An 18,103-nucleotide genomic window follows, 5' to 3' on the forward strand; every position below is an offset into this window, starting at 1 on the left:
ATGGCACAAAAAAAACTATAAAAGAGGAAATTTTCCATGTTTTCTGTTCTCCTTTCTTTAAAACTAGTGACTATCTCTAGACATGAACTCTAGAAAACCATTTCAGCTAACAACAACACATTAGACAGGAGTCAAACTTCACATTGCAGCCCTTAGTAATCAACAGCTGACTTGAGCATTAATGAACTAACTTTTCCATTAGGTAACAGCCAATGGATTACTGCACTCTTATATTGTCTCTGTGTTCCAATGTCCTAGTTTTCTCCAGCTGCTAATTTAAAATGCTTTTCACTGTTGCAAAGAGCGTAGTTAACTGCTAAAGAACAATTTTATTGCCCTAAAACAGTCATATATTTGCATTCATTACTATGAGTCTTAAAACCTATTACTGATATAAAAGAGGGAATAACAACATGAAGGGTTTGAAGGGCAGTAGATAATAGACTGGAAAGGGTTTTGAAATGCCTGAAGTATGAGACATAAAATAGCAATGATAAACAAGTTCATTATTTGTTAGTGATGGTTATGCTGGAAGGAACATTTTTTATATTATTTTTCTTCTTTTTAAAGTTTTATGGAGAATGTATTTCAGTCCTAAGCTGGGCATAAATTAAACATGTTTTACCCGGCTGTTCTGTTAAGAAATAGCAGGAACTAATGAGCTGTATAGTTGCTAAGCTGTTAAGGCAATGTGAAAGGACTCTATAGGGCAATCTATGAAGAATAAAAGAGAGAAAAGTCCCCTCTCCACAGTCATTTACTCCCTCTCAGACATTTGGGTCGAGCTCAGCTCTATACCACCTTGAGCTATATGTGATCAGCAGAGACAATCCTGTCTTGTCTGTTTGCCAGCCATAAAGGAAAAACATAACTGCAACATGAAGGGACATTCCTTAAATAAAAAGTAAACTTCCAAATCCTTTAGTCTGACAGCTTTTAGATCAGCTTTCAGGGCCCGATTTTTCAAGTCCTGACCAGTTATTACTCTTGGTGGCTTTGCTTGAAGGTAGAGGTGAGCTGCCCAGATTCTCCAGAAATGAAGCCAGTGAGGGTATCGGACCTTTCGAGAAGACTTTATTTGAAGATGATATTTCCTTTGAGCACCTTGGAATATATTGGTGGGTTTGAGATCATGTTTGATAGTCAGGCACAGATTCCTCTTCCCTGTATGGAAATTTTCTTCTTCAAATATTGGCTGATCTTATTTTATATGTATATATATATTTTTTTTTATTATTATTTTTTTTTATTAACCTCTCGTGAAAGCTTGGGATTTCCACACAAACTACTTTAAACATAAGAGACAACACAAAGAGCAGTTTGCAGATGTTTGCAGATGTTTGCAGTGCAGAATAGACATCTTTGTTGCTTTCTTTACTAATCTCAGTGTGAAAGGTTGAATTGTGCTTGTTTTGTTCTCTCTAGCAGTTGAGGTTGAACAGTTGTTTAAGTTATTTCCTTAAACTCTTGCACAGTATTACTTCTCAAATGGTTGGAGATTCAAAACCAATAACTCATCTAATCCTTACATATTTCCGGGTTTTGAAACTGTAAATACTCAATAAACCTTAATCTTTCAGCTCACTCTGGGAAGAATTTGAAAATGCAAGTTTACCAGAGCACCTCTTTTTTGAAGGATGCTCTGTAGAGATGGACAGAGGACTTTGGAATGACTCATCTTGAAAATTAGATACCAAGAATTTTACCATTAGAAATCTAAATGGAAAGGGAATTATCAAGTGATTGCAAGGATGTACTCCACTTCTATTCTCATCCTGGAATATGAAGAACAAAGTCACATTTCTCTGTGTGTTTGCGTGTGTGTTTCAAAAACTGCCAAAGCTTACACAATGCCTAGTATAATAGAATTCAGACTGCCTATAATTTTTAGGTAGGTACCACTGATGAATTTTCTCTTCATCCTTATCTTCATCATCATTGTCATTATCATCATTCGTATTAATATTGCTGCAGTTGCTATTGCTGTTGAAGTACCCTCATCCCAAAACAAAGTTCTATCAGCATAAAAATCTTATTAAGAAAGGATAAATAAATGCTTAGTTGATGCTTGACCTAAATTTTAGACTCCCTTTATAGATGATGAAGAGAAATTCACCTGATCTGTTTTATAAATAAACTTTAGATGAATCTGTCCCTAACAAGTTTGGAGACAGCAGTCTCCCCTATAGATGTTTCTACTGGATAGCACCCATCAGTTTTAGGTGATGGTCTGTTTCCAAAGCATATTCAGGCATCTTTTTTTTTTTAAATCCCCCACACAACGCACCCAAGGCTGTCACAGAACAGCCCTGTGAATTTGTAGTTCTGTGACCAGCAAGGAGAAGAGGAAGTTATGAAGGGCCTTCCTCTTCCTTTAAAAAAATAGCCATGCAGTGAAGGTGATTGCAAGTTGTGGTAAAAGAAGAAGGTAGATAGGAAGAAAAATGAAAAAAGAAGAACAGAAAGAAAAAGGAATAAGATAAAGGAAAAATAAGAAAAAGGAAGGGGAAGATGATGAGGAGGAAGAGAAAAAATAGAAAGAGAAGGAGAAAGAAGAGAAAGAGGAAGAGAAAGAGAAAAGGAAAATAATACAAATAAAAGAGGAAAAAGAAATTACTATGTTGAATTTCCTGGGTAGTTTTTATTCAGCTGTGCTAGAGCCTCTGCACCTACTAATCTGCACTATATTTTGGATGCCTGGGGGAGTGCTTTGGCTTTTTACAGATGTCAGGACTGTTTTTAAAAATCATTGACAGGACAAAAGAAAGATAATTAGATACAGGTAGAGTAGAAAAAAAAAGCAAAACAATCCAAAGCTTCCATAAGGGTTAGACAGAGTTTGTGTTACTGTAATGTTGCAGTTGCTAACGCATGTCTATTTTATTCAGACTTAAAACTGATTTATTTTCATTTTTTTTAAACTGAAAATTAGTTTTGTTATTACATAAGGGGAAAGAAGCAGCAAGTGTAAATTACATGATGAAATACCGAAACTTTGAAAGGAGCAGAAATGACCTCAAGTAAGTCTTCAGCTGATCTCTTTGTGTTAATCAATATCCCTGTAGTAATGATCAGGTTCAAATCGTTATCTAACTCCTTTAAAAGGACAAAATATAAGATACAAACATTCCTAAGAAATCAGTCAGTCTCTCTAGAGAGGGTACCAGGGGCTAAAACGTGTGGGATGTGGTCGTGCTGTATAACGTGGCAGGACTGAGGCTAACACAGTCATAGATGGATCACCCAGTCTGCAAACGGTGATTCCTCATAAATCATTATGAAAAATAGACTGACTGTGCCAGTTCATAAATTCAAGGCAAGTGTCTATTTCCATAAGGCCTGAGCAGACAGGCAGTGTTTGGGATGCAAACATGCCACCACCACATGCAGTAGTTAATGTGTTAGCATTTTAACAAATTGAGCCACTTCACTGGCCTATTTATCAGTTCAAGCTATTTAGAAATGTTGCTACCATATGTTGTCCATTGAAATGAATGCTAAACACTGCATTTATAAATGGTAATTTATGACTCATAAACGTCTCAGCTATTAGAGTCATTCTGCCACTGTGAATGGAATTGATAGCAGTTTCTGCACTTCATGTTTTGTTTTTTTTTCACTCCCCTCATTTCAGGGATATTGTTGATATTAAAGCTTTAGTGCCTCATAGAGGATGTTATTTAAAAGACTATGTGTGTTTCAGAGAGAGGTTATTTTTGTGTGCTATCCACCCTGTAAATTGATTTCAGCTTCCGAGTAAACTTTTAGGACTAAATATTTTAAAAGGCCCTCTAGAGTATGCAAAGTGATCAGTTTTCAGTTATAATAAACCTGGTTTAAAAAACAAATAAGCCCTGTTTCACCCTCCCTGCAAAGCCTTTTCTCAGTCTATATTTACCTCTGCACAGATTAGATGATCCTGAGCTACATCCTCTTAAATCTCTCCCATGCTCAAGCAGATTTGCTGTTACTTGGCTTTGGAATTAATTTTTGGTTGAAATTCTTGACTAGATATTTTAAATATGATTTATTAAAATGTTGCCTATGTGCTTTCCTGTGAGTGCTGTTTCCTAATGATAAAGAGCCTCGTAGAAGGACTTGTTGAAAACCGAATTTGTCAGAAAGGGTCATTTTTACCTAGTAGGTTGATTGCAAGTTCCAAGGCACTTTAAAGGCTATATTTTCAGAGAGCCTTTGGAGTGACATTCCAAAGTGGAAATAATCTGTAATTTTTACATCCAGAAGTTTGGTGAACATAGCTTTCCATCATGGAGAACACCTTGACAGGTTAGTTCATTCTGTTTATCTCAGACAGATCTTCACATGGCACAAATGTCTCTCAAGAAGGGAGTAAAGAAGAAGCCTTATGAGTTAATTTAGACCAAATACTTGATTTATAAGTAGTTTTAATTAGGTAGATGGGATTTCAACTTTGGAAAACACTTTCATGCTTCTAATGCTTCTGTACAAATATCTAAAGGCATTCAGGGAAGTTAAGAAGGTCCAGAAAGACTCAAATGTGTCAGCTCAATGTATCTCAAACTGTGTCAGCTGTCTGCAAATATAAATCTCATACATGTGAACACAGATACACAGCTCACTACTCTTTTTGAAAGTTTCTCCAAAATATAGAGATGATTTCTGTAAATTTGCCTGTGTTAGTTAGGCTGAGGAAATATCTATCACTGTGATTGTGTTATCAGTCAGATCTGATACATCCCTGACAAAGGCGTGGCACACTGCACTGATACATGTTATGTTAGTTATGTGATCAAATATGGATTTTGTAAGAACACAGTCCATAATTAGTGTGGAACTGTGCCTCCGACCAAGCAATAACAGTTCAAAGCATCCAAGCAACATCTTGGTGTAGGAATATTATTTATATCTTGGTATTAAAGATGTTTTGGGGGTATCATCTATTTAAAAAATTTTAAAGAATATTCATATAAATATGCTTTTCTTTTTTAATTGGCTATTAGGCATATTGGGTTACAATGGATAACAGTAGATTTGACCTTTTTGGTCCTTCCTGAATATAGCCAATGTGACTACAGACAAGTCGTTTGGCCCACATTATTTTTTTAGCTATAGAATAGAGATATTTGTTCATTCTTCACAGAGGGGTTGTGAAGAAAAAAAATCTGTGTTCGAGTGTACATACCCAAATGCCATGACTGTGATGCTCTAGGAAAAAGATGGACAGAAAATCACTAAAACAAACATGCTCAGAATTTTAGGTCAGATATTCATTTCAGTGAGAACCTAGTTCTCATCTTAAGGAGTTTAATACTATTGTCTCAAAAATACCTACCTCAGGATCTTGAAAGCTCTTTCCATTTATAGAATAATACCTTCAAGTAGCCTCTATCATTAAAAAGAAATTAGAAAGATCAGATCTGCTCTTTAGGGTTGCAAGTGCAGAGGATGTTCAAAAGCAAGCTTCATTAAAATCGGGATGTGTGAAACAGGTAACACGAAAAGCAGCTACTAAATGGTTATGTTATCAGGGACAATAATACTGAGAAGTCATGTTACCACAGTTGCAAGGAAATGTCTTTGAAATATCTTCTACAAATATTAATTCAATCTAAAAGTTAGGCCTCTGCAAACCACTGAATATTTTATCAGGGGAACGCAAAGAAACAAAATTACTTGCTCAGCACTCTGACTTTCAGATTGCAAAATCCAGAGCGGGAGGCAAGGCTGGACCTGCCTCTTGCCCAACTTTAACAAGCATTTTGGGATATTGTATGCTGAGCTTCTGGCTTTTGCTGTGGGTGTTATGGCTTTTACAGCTGACATGGAGTCCTGTGTGGTCAGCAGATGAGTGAGAGTGTCGAAGGAAATGGAATTGGGATCATGCAGTTTTATTTCCTCTTTTTTAAGTGTTGTTAATTGTGCTGTGAAAATGCCAGTTTGGGATTGTTTCTTCTGTTTTTCAGGAAACCTTTGTCTCTCCTCTCCCTGTATGAAAGTAAATAGCTTTTTTGAATTTCAACAAAAATAAGAAAAAAAAATGTTGTGATTCCCAGTGGAATGGTTCCTTTAGAGTCTATGTTTTATTTATTTTTTATTCAAAACAGCATCTGTTTGTTTGTTTGTTTTAATGCTCATGAAATGCCAAAACAATTTGTCTATTTATTTTGCAAAGGCTAAATTAAATTCAGACTTGAGAGCTTGACTTTCAGAAGTGCAGGTCACTTACTGCTCTGGCTAAAGTTAAAATCACAAACATGAACTCAACACCTCTGACTCATGAAAAGGTTACTTGGAAATGTTTGACTTTGCTTTAATAAGTCCATTAAAGTATTTGCATCCAGGAATTGAAAGAAAAAAAGGCACATATTCGAGAACCAGCTAGAAGTCTGATCTGTTACGTATTGCTAAATTTGAACATTAATCCTTTAGAGCAAGTGTCATTTTCATTCAAAATCAATAAAAATTAAAACCAACAGATGGCAGATGTTAAAAAAAATATTTTCTGGCAAAGAAATTGTTTTTTGGGTGAATGGAAAATTTGGAGACCTTATTTATTTTACTTCTAGCTTAGACCTCCTCTTAGAGAACTTCTGCTGCAACTACCTTTGCTGTGGTCCTTTCCAATCTGAACTACTCATGTGTGTGAGGACAAAAGATCACTCTTGTACTATTAAATACTGTAGCATAGTAATTCCAAACCAATTTACGATTTTTTTATGCTCAGTATTTAATATTCTTTCTTCCATTGATAAAGTAATGTAAAAAAAAATACAGAGAGCAAACTAGATACTAGATTTTCAAAGTGAAGTTGATTCATTCTGAGCAAAGTGACAAGGGATTGAAAGCACACAGTTTCAGTATGCTACCCTGACTTTTAAAGTCAAATAAAGTCAATGGGGATAAATGGGTATTTGAAAAGAATGATTAATTTGATCTATTTTTGGTGTTCTGAGATGATGAGGTGAACTGCTCCCTAGCCTGACTGTTCCCAAACTGACAGCAAAGGGAGCCTAAGATGACTAACACAGGCATATGATCTGGATTTCAATTTTTTTTGTTGTTTTATAAGTTAAATCCCAGAAAGAAAAGGAGTATTTTATATTTTTGATGTTTCTTAAAATAGCCATAAGTAATAGAAGCACCTAGGGGAGCATTGAAAAAAAGGACCTTCCTTTAGAATTATAAAAATCCATGAAAGCTGAATCACTGAATCACAAAAAGGTTTGGGTTGGAAGGGACCTCAAAGATCATCTCATTTTAACCTCTCTGCCATGGACAGGGACACCTTCCACTATCCCAGGTTGCTCCAAGCCCCTTTCAACCTGGCCTTGAACACTTGCAGGGATGGGGCAGCCACAGCTTCTCTGGACAACCTGTGCCAGGGCCTCACCACCCACACAGCAAAGAATCTTCCCTTAAAAATTATTAAATAAGCAGATAAATACATTAATAATAATAATAATAATAATAACAACAACAATAATAATAATAATAATAACAATAATAATAATGAAGTGGAAGACAAAATGACATGACTAGAATACAAATATCAATGAGTTTTCCATAAAATATTACTCCTCAAAAAATTATTTAACTATTTTATAGACAGGTATAAGCTACAGGGCATCTGTTATAGTAGTGCCATCCACTAAACTGTCTGTGGAAATAATACAGTCAGATCAGAAAAGAAGGAGCATGCTCAAACCTGCACTGTAACAGTCTCCAGAATTCTACTGCCAGCTCCACAGGGAACCTCTGCGTTGCTGACAAATTTTAGGGCATACATAGAGGCTTCTAAATATGGATTTATATGTTTAATTTTAGGGATATTTTCGTTTTCATTCTGTGTTTTGAATCCCAGCAGTATGATGATATACTATTGACTTTGTTTCCACAACCAGCAGAATGAATTCTTTTTTTATCATTTATGTAAAGAATTGATTACAGAGTGATCTGTAAATATTTTCTGCTATTAATGTTAATTTCCCAATATGATTATTTGCTCTAGTAGTTTTATTAAATGGAAGGAAACCATGGCAGCCAGAAAATGAAAGAGAACACATTGTTATATTTTTTCAAGAAAATATTTCTCACTGTTGTCTGATATTATAATAACTGAAATTACCAATTTTCAAAAGCTGCAGCTGTGTTTCAAGGTGGCACCAAACCTCAGAACCATGAAGGCAAAGATCTCTCCCAGATCAGCCAATTTGTCTCTTAGGCAAATATTGGCCTTCCAGAAGCTTACTGTATTGTCTCTGAAGCACCTCTTGTCTGTCGTATGAATAATCACTCCAGTACATCTTGCCATTGTCAGCAGCAATTACTGGAAACCAGAAACTCGGGAATGGGCTACAACACCAGGAAAGCTCCTACTGAGACTTTTCTCAATGTGTCAAACTCTGTAAGAAAGTTAGAAACTTCAGTGCCTGGAATTCTTGAGCTAGTTACTTGTGTTTAATAGCCAAATATTTTTTGCAATGCTTTGTGAAGCCCAGTTTCTTGAGCTGATATCAGCTTGTACTTTGCTGACCTTTTGTGCTAATTCCTCTCAACTGACACTTTTTAGGCTGAAGATTCTGATATATCTTCAGATGTATATGTAGTCAGTCACTCCACATGTGAAACCCATTCTCCCCCATCCACCTGTCTGACCACTATTCTCTGACCATCCTTGATCGAGACACTGAAAACCATGAGATTTTGAGGTACAGACCCCATGCTGTTAATCCAGCATGACAATTCCTGGGGGTCTTGCAAACCAAGTCTAGGCCGTGCTGATCTATTCCTGACAGCTGACAGAATTTCACTACAGAGGTTTTCAGTTTAGGGATTGCTATTATACTCACTGGAAAACCATTTCCCAGGCAAATGTGACCCTGAATTAGAACTGTCCCACCAAAACTTCAATAATTTTGTTTGTTGCTTCAATAAGAAAAGCTCAGAAAGAAAAAGGAAACAAACCTTGCAATGTAAAATTAAGATTACCTTGTTAGGTATAGCTTAGTCTCTCCATCACTGGGAGAATGAGGGACTGAACTTTTTCTTTCCATGAATAATTTGTGTGTTTTTTCTTGGAGTTTGAGGCCATATCAGACAAATATAATGGTTTCCTCAAGTCTTTTGTTTCTTTCTTGCTTGACTAAAGAAAAATGGCTATGTCTCAGCCATAAAGAGCATCTATATTTGTAGTCTTGTTAACATAGTTCAGTTTGACTTCCAAGTACAAGAACCAGTAACAGGCCTATCATGGTATAAATGCACTGATACTATTATCCTGTACACTGGCAGATGATTAGATAGCACACTAATACATGTAGAGATAAAAGAGTAATTAATTTGGGCCATGAATGTACAACAAAGGAGGAGGTCCCAAAAGCCAATGCTAAAATCTGGAATTTAGACATAAAATAGAGAGATTTCATAGAATCATAGAATCAGCCAGGTTGGAAGGGATCTCTGAGACCATCAAGTCCAATCCTTGGTCTGCTACCGCCATGGTTACTAGACCATGGCACTGATACCACATCCAGTCTCATCTTAAAAACCTCCAAGGATATAGAATCCACCACTTCCCTGGGCAGCCCAGTCTAATGTTTGATTACCCTCTTTGTTAAGAATTTCTTCTTAATATCCAACCTAAACGTCCTCTTGCAGAGCTTAAGGTTGTGCCCTCTTGTCTTACTGAGAGTTGCCTGGGAGAAGAGACCTGGTTACAACCTCCTGTCAGGGAGTTGTAAAGAGTGATGAGGTCTCCCCCGAGCCTCCTCTTCTCCAGGCTGAACAACCCCAGCTCCCTCAGCCTCTCCTCACAGGACTTGTGCTCAAGTCTCTTCACCAGCCTTGTTGCTCTTCTCTGGACCTGCTCCAGCCCCTCAATGTCCTTCCTGAACTGAGGGGCCCAGAACTGGACACAGCACTCCAGGTGTGGCCTCACCAGTGCTGAGTACAGGGGAAGAATCACTTCTCTGGTCCCTTTGACCACACTGTTCCTGATACAGGCCAGGATCCATTGGCCTTCTTGGCCACCTGGGCACACTCTGGCTCATGTTCAGCTTCCTGTCAATCCAAACTCCCAGGTCCCTTTCTGCCTGGCTGCTCTCCAGCCACTCTGTGCCCAGCCTGTAGCACTGCAGGGGGTTGTTGTGGCCAAAGTGCAGGACCCGGCACTTGGCCTTGTTGAACCTCATCCCGTTGGAATCTGCTCAACTCTCCAACCTATCCAGGTCCCTCTGCAGCTGATTGACACTCCCCTGCAACTTAGTGTCATCTGCAAATTTGCTGATGGTGGACTCAACCCCCTCATCTAAATCATCAATAAGGATAATAAACAGAACTGGGCCCAACACTGATCCCTGGGGGACACCACTAGTGACTGGATCCCAACTGGATGCAGCTCCATTCCCCACCACTCTCTGGGCCCGGCCCTCCAGCCAGTTCCTAACCCAGCACAGAGTGCCCCTGGCCAAGCCATGGGCTGCAGCTTTTCCAGGAGTGTGCCACGGGAGACGGTGTCAAAGGCTTTGCTGAAGTCCAGGTAGACACATCCACAGCCTTCCCCTCATCCACCAGGTAGGTCACCTGATCATAAAAGGAGATCAGGTTGGTCAGACAGTACCTGCCCTTCCTAAACCCATGCTGGCTGGGTCTGATCCCTTGTCCATCCTGTAGGTGCTGTGTGATTGCACTTAGGATGATCTGCTCCATAAGCTTGTCAGGCACTGAGGTCAGGCTGATGGGCCTGTAGTTTCTCAGGTCCTCTTTGCAGCTCTTTTTGTGGATTGGCATGACATTTGCCAACTTCCAATCATCTGGGACCTCCCCAGTGAGCCAGGACTGTTGGTAAACGATCCATCGTGGATCGTTGGTGAACTCTTGGCTTGGTGAACTCTTCTGCCAGCTCCCTCATCACCCTTGGGTGGATCCCATCTGGTCCCATAGACTTGTGGGGATCCAAGTGGCTCAGGAGGTCACTAACTGTTTCCTCCTGGATTACAGAGGACTATTCAGATTCTTATCTCTTTCTACAAGCTCCACAAGCCAACTGTCCTCAGGACAACCTGTCTTACTGTTGAAAACTGAGGTAAAGAAGGTGTTAAATACCTCAGCCTTTTCCTCATCTTTGATAACTATATTCCTGCCCATGTCCAACAAAGAGTGGAGATTTTCCTCCCCCCTCCTTTTGCTATTGATGTATTTGTAGAAGGACTTTTTGTTATCCTTCACAGAAGTGGTGAGATTAAGTTCAAGTTGTGCCTTCATCTCTCTAATTTTCTTTCTACATGACCTAACTATATTCCTATACTCTTCCTGAGTAGCCAGCCCTTTTTTCCATAATCAGTAAGCTCTCTTTTTTGCCCTAACTTCCATTTATATGGAAGTGAGTAACTTTCTTCATGGCCCTTTGGCTTTCTTTATAATTGCAAAGTCCATAAAATATTATATGGTGCAGATCACGGATTCAGAGATGATGGAAGGGACTTCTGGAAGTCTTTAGTTCAAACAGCCTCTCAAAGAACAACCAGTTAGATGAGGTTGCTCAGTGCATTGTTCAGTCAAGCTTTGAGTATCTCCAACAAAGAAGATTTCACAATCTATTCTCTGGACAATCTGTTAAGGCTGCTTGACCACTCTCATCACCATCTGGATTTTTTTCCAAACATGTAGCCAAAATTTCCCACACCAAACTTGCATCACTCCTACTCAGTGCACCTTCAAGAAGTCTAATTGCACCTTCCCTACTCTCTTCCATCAGATAGCTGCAGACAGCAGTAAGATCCAGCTTAGTCTTCTCTGAAAGTGAAACAAATTTCCACCTCCTCCTTCATCTCCCAGGTTCTGTCCTCTTCATCATCTCCTGCTCACACAACCCAGGATGAAGGTGCCCACCTTTCCCCTGTGACTCCTGTCCAACCTCTTGACCATCAGAATTCCCAGCTATTTTTCTGCAAAGCTGCTTTCTATTCACTCAGCTCTCAGTCCTGACAACTAAATAGATTGAGACAGATTGCTCCTACAAGCAGTTATTTTTCTCCATAAACTGTAGAGGCAATCTAGAGTGATTAACTCAAGTGTAGTTATTGACACTGAAAATGCCTAAACTTAGGTAAGAGGCATGTATCCACAGACTCTTCAAAATTCCTGCACTTGATTGATGAAAAGTATGATTCTCTGGAAGAGATGTTAATATTGTTAGGTTAGAATTATGGAGAGATATCGTAGAGGGACGTCAAGGAGCAAGAAGACATAAAAACATAAGGAAAGATTGCCCTCCTCCTTGAGTTCTTACTTAGATTTATCTATGAACATTAAATTGCTTCCTAGAAACTTAACACAGAAGTAAGATTCCAAGAAGTATAGATTATCTTGTCTGCTGTTTGACCATTTAATGCTAGGTTTATAAATAAAACAAATTACACTTAGAACACACATAAATTCCTTCCCACTGATTTTTTTTTTCTTATTACTCTTTGGAAACAAATACACTTACTTGACACTGACATTCAAATAAACAGTGAAATAGGGAGATATAGTGAAACAATATCTTAATTTTCTTTTAACTTGAGTTTCCTCTCCCCATTTTCCTGCAGCTTTCTTTTTTCTCACTTCCTGGCTCCAAACCAAAGAGGAGTGCACCGAGGAAAGACATCCCACTTCCTATTGAAAGCAGCTGGTTTAAGAACAGTCAGACAATTTGCTATCATAAACATTCACCCAACACTTCTATGAAGTTTATTTTCTTTCATTCAAAATCACTCTATAATTTCACAGTGGTGTAGTGATAATGGCAGAACAATAACCCTTTAAAATATTCAGCAGGTTCCTACCTAGTGAAAAACATCTTAAACATCAGTTAAAACACTAGGCATATATTTTCAGTGAAAGATTTTTCCTCCATCTGTTCAGATGGTGCATTTTCCAACTAAACTATCACCAATCTTGGTAGCTTAAGGGGGGGGGAAAGATGTATTTAAAAAAAAACTTAAAAAAATCAGCACTACTTTGTGACTTACTGAACTGGGAAACAGATGATTCTGCTTAATGCAGAAGAGCTATGTGGGATGTGTCAGCTTTGCAACACAGTGGTCACTTCAGTTTTGAGTAAGGCATGTTTTATTACTTCTTACTGTAGAATGAGAACGGAATTAGTAGAGCTCACCCTCAGTCATGATGAAATTAAAGGCCACGGAAACTTTTACACAGTGTTGTTGGAGCAGGATGGGTAATAGGGGCAGGATAGTGGAAACAAGGTCTTAGAGGAACTGTAGGTTGTTGTTTCTTCCAGCACTAGAGCCAGTTCTAGGACTGTATGGGCCAGTTCAGGTCTTCAAGAACATTCCTGCACCAGAAAACACCCCAGCGGTAACCCAACAACCCATCTGGAAGGCACTTAGTATTTACCAGACAGCTTTGCTGTTAGTTCAGGGAACACAGTAGTACCTGGGAAAAACAAGGGACAACAGCACAAAGTCCCAGAACTACAAATATAACTGAACTCTAAACTGACCCAGTAGTTTAGCAGCAACAGGATTTCAGAAGTTGGGACCTCACTCTCTAACAAGGGTATTTGATGCTTGGGATAGCTTTCATTTAACTACCCAAAACTCTTTCTATAATCAGTGAAAAAAACATAACTCTGGAGAATGTTTTGTCCTATTTAAGGACAGGTGTCAAAGATGAGTCAAACAATAAACAACAAAAATGCTTGCTGGCATACTAACTCTCCTCATTTGGATAAAAGGTGTCTGGCCCAGTAACCAGCTCTAGTTTGAGCTTTTGGAAAGTGTCCCTGCCCATGGCAGGGGGTGTGGAACTAGATGATCCTTAAGGTCCATACTATACCATACTATCATTCCATGAATCTATGATGTAATTGACATGTGAATAGCCCACTGATCTACAGCAGTCAAAAATTTGGTTTTCACTGGGCCTGCCTGTCCCATAGGGCTGTGCAACCCTTCAGAAGGACCTCGAGAGGCTGGAAAGATGAGCAGAGAAGAACCTCTTGAAATTCAACAAGGGCAAGTGTAGGGTCCTGCACCTAGGAAGGAATAACCCTGGGCACCAGCACAGGCTGGGTGTGACCTGCTGGAGAGCAGCTCTGGGGAGAAGGACCTGGGAATCCTGGTGAACAACACTGTCCCTGAGCCAGCAATGTGTCCTGGGGGCCAAGAAGGACAGTGGGATCCTGGGCTGTGTTAGGAAGAGCATTGCCAGCAGGCCAGGGAGGTCATCCTGCCCCTCTTCTCGGCCCTGGTGAGGCCTCACCTGGAGTGCTGTGTCCAGTTCTGTGCTCCTCAGGACAGGAGGGACATGGAGCTCCTGGAGCAGGTCCAGTGGCGGGTGACACAGGTGATGAAGGGACTAGAGCATCTCTCTGATGAGGAAAGGCTGAGGAAGCTGGGCCTGTTCAGCCTCAAGAGGAGACACTGAGAGGGGACCTCATCCATGTCTGCCAGTGTCTGCAGTGACAGAGGATGGAGCAGGCTCTGTTCGGGGGGGACCAGCAACGGGACAAGAGGCAATGGGCAGAAACTGGTGCACAGAAATTCCACCTGAACAAGAGGAAGAGCTTTGCTGTGCAGTGACTGAGCACTGGAACAGATTGCCCAGAGAGGGTGTGAAGTCTCCGTCAGTGGAGATATTCCAGAACCATCCGGACACGACGTGGTTCATTGTGCTCTGGATGACCCTGCTCGAGCAGGAAGTTAAAGCTGGGTGACTCACTGTGGTCCCTTCCAAACTTACCCATTCTGTGATTCTGTGATTTTTGTCAGTGCTCTTGGTCTGCATTTGCTCAGATTCTGAGAGGGAACTTTTTGGAAGGGATGGGTTCCTAAGCCTTTTGAGAAACTGCAGCTTTCACCCATGACTGGATCACCAAAACCTCCCCAGGAAGGAAGTAGTTGCTCCTTCTCCAGAAAAGCAGAGGGGATCCAGCTGTTTAGAATCTAACACTTTGTAGGGATCTGGACCTTTGTCACCAATCAACTTTAAACTCCTATCTAGAATTCTTCATATAGACTTTAAGTCATCCACTTTAAAATTAGTTGAGGTTTGGACAGGATGCTGATGCTGAGTACTTAGTGAAAGTATATCTCCAGAACAGTAAGAATCAGGTGCACTGACAGAGTGATCCCTTCTGCACCTCAGCTGGTCCATCCAGGGCTGGTGTAGGTACCATCATGTGCATGTCTCTTTTGTTGTATGCCTCTAGGAATACAATCTGATAAATTGCATTTTTAATGATGCCCTTGGCTGTCTATGCCTTGACATCTTGAATCTTTTTGACAGCTTGGTCCTAATTACTGGTCTAAAACACAGCCATTAACTCAAAATAATGCTCAGTTCTCAAATCTACATTTATTCCAACAATCTTCCTGGATTTTTTTGCTCTTTGTTGACTAACAACGTATTTGCAGGAAAGAAGCTCCAAAACAACTACTTTAACTTTGAGTTTTAATTCGTTTCACTCTTTGATGTTCATTTAGCCCTTACAATTCATTTTCCTCCTTAAACCTCTCTTTATCTTTCAGCCATGTCTCATACCTTTTAGTTTCCTAGCCCTTCCATTAAACCTCACACCATCCCCCTATCCTGAAGCCCTCAAAGCAGAGCAGATAACTTTAATTTCACTTTGCGCTGCTTTCCTTTTATAATAATAAACCACCCACAAACGCAGGCAAACTTTTGACTTGATTTAAAGCCAGCTTTCTGATGTGTCTCCAGCTTTGCCTTCTGACTTTCTGTCTGTGCAGATGTAAATTATTCAGTGAGGGGTGTTGTAGACATGCCTCCTTTATTAACATCAGTGGGACTTGTGAGGTTGAAGGAAAATCTACCCTCCCCACAGGCATCTCATATTGGAAATTTACACTTTATGGCTGTGTAGAGGGGCTATATATCACCACACTCTTCATAACTGTTATTCCTTCTCCAGAAGGGAAGGGAAAAAAAAAAACAACAAAACAGAAGGGAAAAAAAAAGAGGAAAGCTGTGGTGTTCTTTGCATTATACAGAACCTTTGCCACATTAAAAAAAAAAACAAACCAAAACAACAAAACCAGCAAAAAAACCCACAAAAAACAACAAACAAACAACAACAACCAAAAAAAAAAAAAAAAGAAAAAAACAGTGCTGTCCAAATATGAGAGGTAAATAAGTGCCCGAAAGTTGGTGTCATTTGTGATGTTGTAATTAATCACACATAGTTGCTTACAGTCTGTGTAGTACCTACTGAGTGATTTTGTAAAACATGGTTAGATCACAGATGTGATCCAGTTGGTGCTTTGTACTCTTTCCTAGATTTCTCTGCTGAGTGAATTGTTGGTTAAGACATAGACAGCCCACCACCAGTATATCGTGTGATCCATATTAAGGTATTATTTGGCCCATGGGCAGAATAGTATCATCATTGTTGCAAAGCATGGAATAATAAGGCAGAGACATATACTAGCAGTTTGGGATAGCCAGATCCATCTGATTCATTTTAATGAACAACTAGGCCAGCAAAGCAAACCCAACCATCTGTGCTGCAAAGACATTGAATGCTGGAATTTTTTTTCTTTCCCTTCATCGTCATATTGCTATATCAGCACATGTGCTAACTTCAAACCTTTCCCATAACACATGTGCTCCAATTGCAATCATTTGGATGCAATTTGGTTTATGCTTCCACTTCCCCCCTGTTGATACGAGTGGGGCGGTCTCTGTTGCCGTTGGAAATGCTTTGACATCTCTGTCTCCATTTCTTAATGTTCTTCTGTGTGACCTTATCCAATCAAATCTAACAGGTACTGGCACAATCGCTTCTGCCTTGATCGGAAAATACGAACAATTATGTGCTGCTTGTTTGTGATTGGTAATTGATGGTGCTTAAAAAATAGTCGTAAAGTTCCCAAAGAGGTAAACAAACAGGCAGTTGCTCGGGTGCCAGGATGTGAGGGTGCAGAAAAAGACATCTTACATGTTCTTTCAATGGATACAAAGCTACTCAAATTAAATCCAGGTGACTCACACGCAAATACAAGCAAATGAAAACATTCTTGGTGCATTAAAAAAACAACATTGATCTGAAAGCTCTTTCAGTTGTTATTGCCTGGGCTCATTTACACCAATTTAAGCCTTTTGTTTAGGTTCCTGTTCTTCCCAGGCTTCCTTTGCCATCACAAAGAGGGAGAGAGAAGGTCAACCTTCAGCATCACCAGGACGACATCCTCCATTCAAGATATGACTCAGCCTCTGGAAACTACATTTTCTCTCTCCCATGGAAAGGAGTGGGGTGATGAAGCTCTAGTACCTCACATCTAATCAGAAATTTAACCACAGATGTATGGCATCTAAGGGAACCCCACTGAGCAGACACTATGCTTGGCAGTATGGGCAGATTGACCTCTGGTGCTGAACATAACTGTGGCCACATCAGAGAGTCCTACCATCTGATGGAAACCTTAACTGATGAAGCTGCCCAGCTTTAGGAGCATGAAAGGGTATTTGTGCATGGCTTTTCGCTTGACTGAGTGGGTACATCAGCTCAATCAGTACTAACTCAGGAATCTCTCCAATTGCTCGAGGCAGACATAATCTTTTTATTAAAATTACTATTGGGTTAAAATGAGGCATGCAGAACAGTGCTGGATGCACTGATTCATGGTAATTGTGAAAGCTCCATTTCTCTCTGCTGAGCCAGAGGCATTTGGAAGCTGGTGTCTACTCCATCAACAAACAAGGAAGTCACACTACCACCAGGTAAAAGCATATTGCAGGTGTTAAATGGGCTGAGTGAATACAGAACAATGTCAATAGCTGAATAATTTTGATTTTTAGCTTTTCCAGTTGAAGGTGGCAGGATGCAAAGCCTGCATGTGGGGGTTACATGGTGGGGAAAAGAGGAAACCTAGATAATGGACAAAATGTGGTCATGGTTAAAGATAATGGCTACATTATGTCTTTGTGCTCCTTCTGTGATGAGAGGATTAGTCTATGACATGTTTGCATGGATATGGCAATGCTGTGTGAGAAGTTTAAGAGAACATCCATCATTTAATGCATGTTTCCAGAAGTCTCTCTGCACTTATTCTGACATGAATATTTCTACTCACTTACTAATCTACTGCCTCAG

This window comes from Lepidothrix coronata, unplaced genomic scaffold, assembly GCF_001604755.1.
Source record: "Lepidothrix coronata isolate B3197 unplaced genomic scaffold, Lepidothrix_coronata-1.0 Scaffold77, whole genome shotgun sequence".
NCBI lineage: Eukaryota > Metazoa > Chordata > Aves > Passeriformes > Pipridae > Lepidothrix > Lepidothrix coronata.